The sequence below is a fragment of the Adiantum capillus-veneris genome, chromosome 21, assembly GCF_014529385.1.
Source record: "Adiantum capillus-veneris isolate H3 chromosome 21, ASM1452938v2, whole genome shotgun sequence".
Lineage (NCBI taxonomy): Eukaryota > Viridiplantae > Streptophyta > Polypodiopsida > Polypodiales > Pteridaceae > Adiantum > Adiantum capillus-veneris.
In genome coordinates, this window is record NC_140951.1 from 14,875,125 (window position 1) to 14,882,377 (window position 7,253).

At 45.0% G+C, this 7,253-nt stretch overlaps 1 pseudogene; it reads left to right on the top strand.

Moving 5' to 3' along the window:
• Nucleotides 1–3,275: 3,275 nt before the first annotated feature.
• LOC147430574 (uncharacterized) lies at nt 3,276–6,559 on the top strand (annotated as a pseudogene).
• Nucleotides 6,560–7,253: the final 694 nt, after the last annotated feature.

The following is a 7,253-nucleotide window of genomic DNA, read 5'->3' on the forward strand; positions in this document are numbered from 1 at the left end:
TCTAGTAAACCTAAGAAAACATCATTCTTTGGATTTCTCTTTGGATACTTCAAGTGATGAATGCTATGGAGACACATGTACATTGTTTCTAGGGTTTTACACTGGTATTAGAGCTTAGGTCAGCCATTTTTTTAAAACACATATCATTCGCATGTGATCAGCGAACGAGGTTGGTTTGAGTGGTTAACTCATGTGCATCAAAACCAACTTTCCACATGCCTCTGTTCGAATACGGTAGCTGCGTTTTGGAGAAACGTAAGAGCAAGGGGCAAGGGGCAGTGACGTAGTGAAGCAAGGAATCTGTGGAGATTCTGCTAAATAAACTAAGAAGCAAGGGGCAAGGGGCAATGACGCAGTGAAGCAAGGAATCTGTGGAGATTCCGCTAAATAAACTAAGAAGCTAGTAACTTATAAGGTTATTCGGCTTAACTATTTACTTGGTGAGCCCAAGGCTCTTTTTGCAATATTTGAACGCAGAAGCCACCACGTGGTAATACTTTTAATTTTTTTTAAAAACATGAAAAGCTCAATAAAAGAAACTCTGCCGTGAAAAGCTACGAAGTGAATGAAATAAGAAAAGCACTCTGCGTTGCTCAATTGCTAAGCAGTTCACCGTTCCCCACAAGAGCTTTGTTTGCAGGGTTTTCTCTAGCCACTCTTTGCAAGAGCGTGCGCATGTGAGAGAGAGAGAGAGACTACCCGTGAGTGGCTGATCAACTTCAACTACGTTACTCAGATTCAACAACCATGTGCCCTGATCGGCCATCCTTCAATGTTCATGGAAATGATATGCAATAGGTCCCGAATCCCCATGCCTAATTCTCAAGATTCACACCAATTCTTTTCCGCCCAGCAAGCCGGGGAGAACTGGAAAGGAGCTGTACCGGAGACCTTAATTCAAACCCCAGTTATATTTCGCAGATCATCAAGCTAGAGGGTACTTCGGATGCTTGCCGATGTGATGAGCACTCTCAAAGATCATATACTTCGTGCAATCAATCCATGGCAGGGGTCTGTTCTAGTGCAGCTACTGAAAGAGAAGATATCAAATTTCAGTCGATGATCAGTTGGCCTAATCTGCTGAAGTCGAAACACCAAAAAATTCATTGCCTTCGCAGGCCCGCTCGGCACATTTTTCTGCCCGGTGCTATCCGGCTGTTGGCAATGCAGTCGACAGAGTCCTGAAGTAATTAAGCCTGCGACTTCAATGCTAGCTGCTTGCGCTTTTAGCATGTGAGGGGATTAGTGGCAGACATTGTTGAATATTGCCACTAGTGCAAGTCAATATAGTCTGATGAGCCATTGGCTTCAGTCGCACTCCTCGTCTAGCTTTGTTGATAATATATAGCCTATCTGAAAATTTGATGAGGCAAGCATTTCGAAACGATCTGCAGACAAACAGAAACATTTCTCATGACTGGCAATTCAATGCAGAATATGGTGTCCGCGGGAGTTGGTTAATGTGTAGCTCCAAGGAGATGCAGCAACATTGTAGCGGAAGTCAAGTAGTCAATCATGCAGCGGATGGACTCACGGAGGCAAGAAGACATAATTGCTGACCAAAGTAGTTTACAACGCGCGTGAGCGCACACACACACACACACACACACACACACACACACACACACACACACACACACACACACACACACACAGAGAGAGAGAGAGAGAGAGAGAGAGAGAGAGAGAGAGAGAGAGAGAGAGAGAGAGAGAGAGAGAGAGAGAGAGAGAGAGAATGTAATACTGATCAGAGGACATAGCACATAAAGTTGCATCTGCGTGTTTTGTGTATGGCAGGGAGGACATACATTCACAACACTACACGTCCCAATTGCCAAAGTGCGACTCCAACTCGACAACACTGCAAGGTCCGTTATCTGCATCCAATTTCCCATGCGCATCCATTTGCTTGGTGCAACACATAAACGCTACAGGGTAGGGCACGGCTTCTGTTTCTTATAAATTTTTGGAGAGACCACAGTGCCAACTCTCCACCATACTTTTGTATGGCACCTCTGTATGACATGCACTGTGTACTTTGCACTTTTAGTCTGTGACGTTTCAGTGCAAGATGATATGTTTAACTATTCACATTGCTATTTTGTAGCTTGACTCACATATCGACTTGTAGATTGGACAATCAAAAGGCAATAGTACAACATTGCAGGTCACCAAAGCACCTCATTTATTGTTGCACTTCATTCATGCTTTGTCTATTTGCTTGTTTTAGAATTTTTTGAATTGCTTCCTTTGCTTCGGTTTATTTGGATTCCGTTTTCAAAACTATATACTCGATGTCGATCAACATCTACACATGTTAGTTACACACGCAACTCTTTGTATACGGTTGCTAGCCAATGCATGTGATGTATTACAGTAGTGAATGCATGTGGTGTATCACAGTAGTGAATTCACCTTGTGCATCTTTCTTTAGCTCTAAATAATTGATACCATACTAGGTGTCTAACTAATTGATGACGTACTATATATGTCCTTGTTTCTCCCATATTAGGTGTCTGCTAAAAGATTTCACTCCAAGCGTCAATAAGCTAGAGAGCAAATTACTGCCAACTTGAAACTAGCTTACCGTCCATATGCTAAGTACGGTCATGGTTTGAAAATTACTGCATTGTATAAAGATTGGAGCATGCAATGTGACATCTTTGCTCACAATCTAGAAATGTCCCTCGTACATATATAGCGATAATTGAGGTCAACAGAAAAATGAAAAAGACACTCCTCCTGCCCTCACTTTGCATTATTGTTGCACGTTTTGCCAACAAAGGTGCAACATCAAGACTTAGCATCATTACATCTACAATCCATTACCAATTCAAGATACCAACCATGAATCAATAGTATGCCCTCTCTATTCATGAGACCGATGAGCGATAATTGGACATAAAAGAGACAAATATTATAAGTATAGACGAGCTATCCATGTTAACCTAAACGACTTTTGACCTTATCGTAAGACAAAATGTCAACGTAACAAGCAGTACATTGACAAATCCCTTCAACAATAAATGTGTTCTCTTGTTCGGTGATCTTATTCAACTATCCTCAGTTTGTAGTCACGCACGGGAGCTTTGTAACACATGCCATATCACAAACTTGGTCCGCTGGCTACATATAACTTTGTACAAGATGTCATGCTCTATCATACATGCAACGAACCCAAAAATGCTTCATTTCTTTGACCATTATTCTTGAAAGAAAACAAGCCGTAGATGAGATCAACTGCACCTTGGGTGCATGTATTATAAATGAATTGTATGTGCATAACTACTCGTAAAAAATATTATAGGATTTTTCAAATGTATATCCGGTTTCACGCTCTGTCACCTTGTCAAATTAGTAATGGTCTTGTTCCCTTCAGAGCTAGATGCTAAATGTCAATTTGCATATGTCCTGTAATATTCTATAGATGTTATACATAGAGGCCCACCAAGCAAGACTAGTTTTTCTTTGCTTAAAACGCCTGTCTGTATAAGCGTATGCTTGCAACAGACGTTGTTCTGTGGACAGAATGATCAATTGGAAGAGGGTAGAGGTACATGGCATCTTTGCTGCAGCTTGCTTGCTTCTGTGGATGAGAGTGGGTGCTCCTTGAATGCACGCTTCTGTGGAATGATCAATTGTAAGAAGGTAGATTCCATGGCTCTCTCTCGATCGGCAGCTTTGCGCACCGTTTGTGGTTTGACGCAAATCAAAGCCCCTGTCGAGGTCAACTGCATCGACATGATGCTGCTCCCATGGTTCTGTCGCAGGTGCTTCTCCACCCTCTCACCCGGGGATGCGTCTGTTTCAGTGGGCCTGCAGCTCTTCGCTCTTCTTGGCTCGTGAGCTCTCCATGTCAAAAGCCCTGGCCATCTCCCTTACCCACCCAGCTCGGCTTCCGCACCTGTGGCCGGCCCTGCGCTCTCTGGAGTTGTCACCTCCAAGTACCAAGCCACCTTTTCACTGCTTTGGTTAGGCAACTGGGTGAGGCAGGCTTGCCTTTCCACGCCAAGCACCTCTTCCTTTCATGCCTTTGCTGTTTGCCCTAATGTTTACACTTGCAATGCCCTTCTGCATGCCATTCTTGGCTGCAGGCCTGCTCGTACTCTCGTCAGCACATCATCGCCAATGTCACTAGCAGAGTTGCTAGGCCAGGCTTTGGCTCTCTTTCACCACATGGATGGAATGGGAATCCAGCCAGATGTCATCACTTGCAATATTCTTATAAATGGCCTCCTAAGGGCTGGTCAGCTGAAGCCAGCCTTTCAAGTTTTCTCCCTTCTGGTACATGACATAGAAGCGAACACCATATCCAGCACCGGCATTATGGATGCCCTGCCAAAGGCTAATGAAGCTAGCAAAGATCTTGTCAAACTGATTACTTACTTGAAGAATTGGAAATGCATCCCAGACGTTGTCACCTAGAGCAGCCTGATGGATGGCCTGATGAAGGCCAAGGAAGTCGACAAGGCTCTTGCCGTACTGACTCAGATGGAGAAGAGGGGATGCATCCCAAACGTGCCTGATGGATGGCCTGATGAAGTCCAAGGAAGTTGACAAGGCTCTTGCAGTACTGACTCAGATGGAGAAGAGGGGATGCATCCCAGATGTGGTCACCTACAACATTCTGATGGATGGCCTGATGAAGGCCAAGGAAGTCGACAAGGTTCTTGCCGTACTGACTCAGATGGAGAAGAGGGGATGCATCACCTACAACAGCCTGATGGATGGCCTGATGAAGGCCAAGGAAGTCGACAAGGCTCTTGCCGTACTGACTCAGATGGAGAAGAGGGGATGCACCCCAAACGTGGTAACCTACACCAGCCTGATGGATGGCCTGATGAAGGCCAAGGAAGTCGACAAGGCTCTTGCCGCACTGACTCAGATGGAGAAGAGGGGATGCATATTAGGCGTGGCACCTACACCAGCCTGATGGATCTTGCTGTACTGACTCAGATGGAGAAGAGGGGATGCATCCCAAATGTGGTCACCTACAACAGTCTGATGGATGGCCTGATGAAGGCCAAGGAAGTCGACAAGGCTCTTGCCGTACTGACTCAGATGGAGAAGAGGGGATGCATCCCAAACGTGATGCCAATTTTTGGCTTTGTTTCAAAGGTGAATGGTGGCTTTGGAGAGACACCTTGCAAGGGCTTCGAAAGGATATCAATTTCCTTTGGGAAGTGTGGACAAAGTTTGTGAGGACAACAAAAGTTTTTGGAGAGCGACTTTTTTGGAGTCACCTCCTTTTTGTGCAGAGTTTTGAGAATTGTTTGGGGATTGAGTGGAAAACATTTGTGATGAAGGGCAAGGAAGTCGACAAAGCTCTTGCCGTATTGACTCAGATGGAGAAGAGTGGATGCATCCCAAATGTGGCCACCTACACCAGCCTTATCGATGGCCTGATGAAGGCCAAGGAAGTTGACAAGGCTTTTGCTGTACTGACTCAGATGAAGAAGAGAGGATGCATGCCAGGCATGGTCACGTACAATAGTCTATTAGATGGCCTGTTGAAGGAAAATAAAGTCAGTAAGGCTCTTGCCATACTGAATCACTTGAGGAAGAGGGCATGCACTGTGACGCCATTCTAGATTCTGTGACATATAATCTCTTCATGAACTGGATTGTGAAGCAACAAAGGCTAGAAGATGCTTTAGGACTTCTAGAAAAGATGCGCACTGTTGGTTGTGATCCGGATGCGGTCACCTACACTGTCCTTATTGATGGACTACTCAATGTGAATGACATCCAAAAGGCACTTGGCATAATGACTCAGATGGAAAAGAGAGGGATGCTCCCTGAACACAGTACTCTACAATGCATTTATCTACGAGTCTGTGATGGAGTAAAGAATGAAAGCATGAAAATGTGTGAATGATACAAGGTTGGATGTGATATGGGTCATAGAAACTTGTGATGTGTGGAAAAAGGGCTTTGGAGCATGTGAGAGGGAACGCATGCCCTAATTGTTTTCCATAGCCAAATTAGAAGTGCATTGTCTTTGTGCAGGTGACAGACTTGGACCAGAATGGAGACGTTTCACCATAGTAGTCAGAAGATCAATTCTCCATGTTTCACCATGGTGTGAGCACCATATCAACTTTCCACTCTCAATTTCATTATAAAGGAAGAAAGTTTGACAGTTGTCTGTGCCAAGGTACTTAACGTGTGAACTTATGTCGTCAATAGAGAAATGAGGAGGACGATCACAAATATTCGGGCTCAGAAAGAATAAAGAGGTCGCGGCTTCAACAAGGCAAGCAAATGAGGTGGCTTATGCATATGCATTACAAGGACTTATCGCAAGAGGTCTTCGGTTTTATTATAGGAAAGAGGTCTTGTGCAGCAGAACTTACCACAAGAGGTCTTTGGTTTTGTAATCATGTGGTTTGACTATTTTATTGCTAGTTTATGTAGCTTGGTTTAACTGCCTATGAAGCTTCACTCTTCTTGGCTGAAGGGCCAGTTGCATCTACGACAAATCTGTGATGCAAAAGGGGGCTTAGGGATACAATGTAGGAAAATTGGAGAATTAAATTTCTCAGAAAGTTGCTACGTTTGTATGGTTCCATGAGGGTATAGGGGTCGGAATGTTCTCTGCTGGCTCTCTTGAATGCTAGAATAGCTAGCATTCCATTACATTTGTGAGCAGATGTGTGTGCTGGAAAGTCTTGAGGGTTGAGGATTAGAGAATAGTCACAGCCAAGTGCCTATCATAGACTTTTTAGTTTCTGTCACAGTCCAGGGTCAGGGGGCACGGCATCTGAGCCGTCCATTGGCAGCAGCTTCCACAGCAGAATTTATGGATGCAGCCGGCGGATTTTGGACATGTCAGCAGTTGTCATGGGACTAAGCCTCCTCCAGTAGCATCGTCGCAACTCAGCAGATGGAATTTCTGCACGCAGCCAGTAAAATGTCCCCACCTCATCACCTGGAATATCTGCGCCATGCTGCAATGAGAGCGCTCCAAGTCAGCAGCCAGAATTACGCCTGCTGATGTGTCGAAAATTGATGGATCTACACAGTGCAGACCTCACACTTGCTTGGCCCCCCTCCCCTCGACTGTGACGGTTGAGAATGGTCCTTCAGTGACCATTCCACGAAATAATTGCTCCCGCCATGGCTCGTGGCCTCCCCGTCGCTCGCCATGCGGTCACAATTATTTCGGGGAATGGTCACTGAAGGACCATTCCCTACACCGTCAAGGTCGGGGGTCGTGGGGCAGCCCCTCCCAACTGTGAATCTACAACATG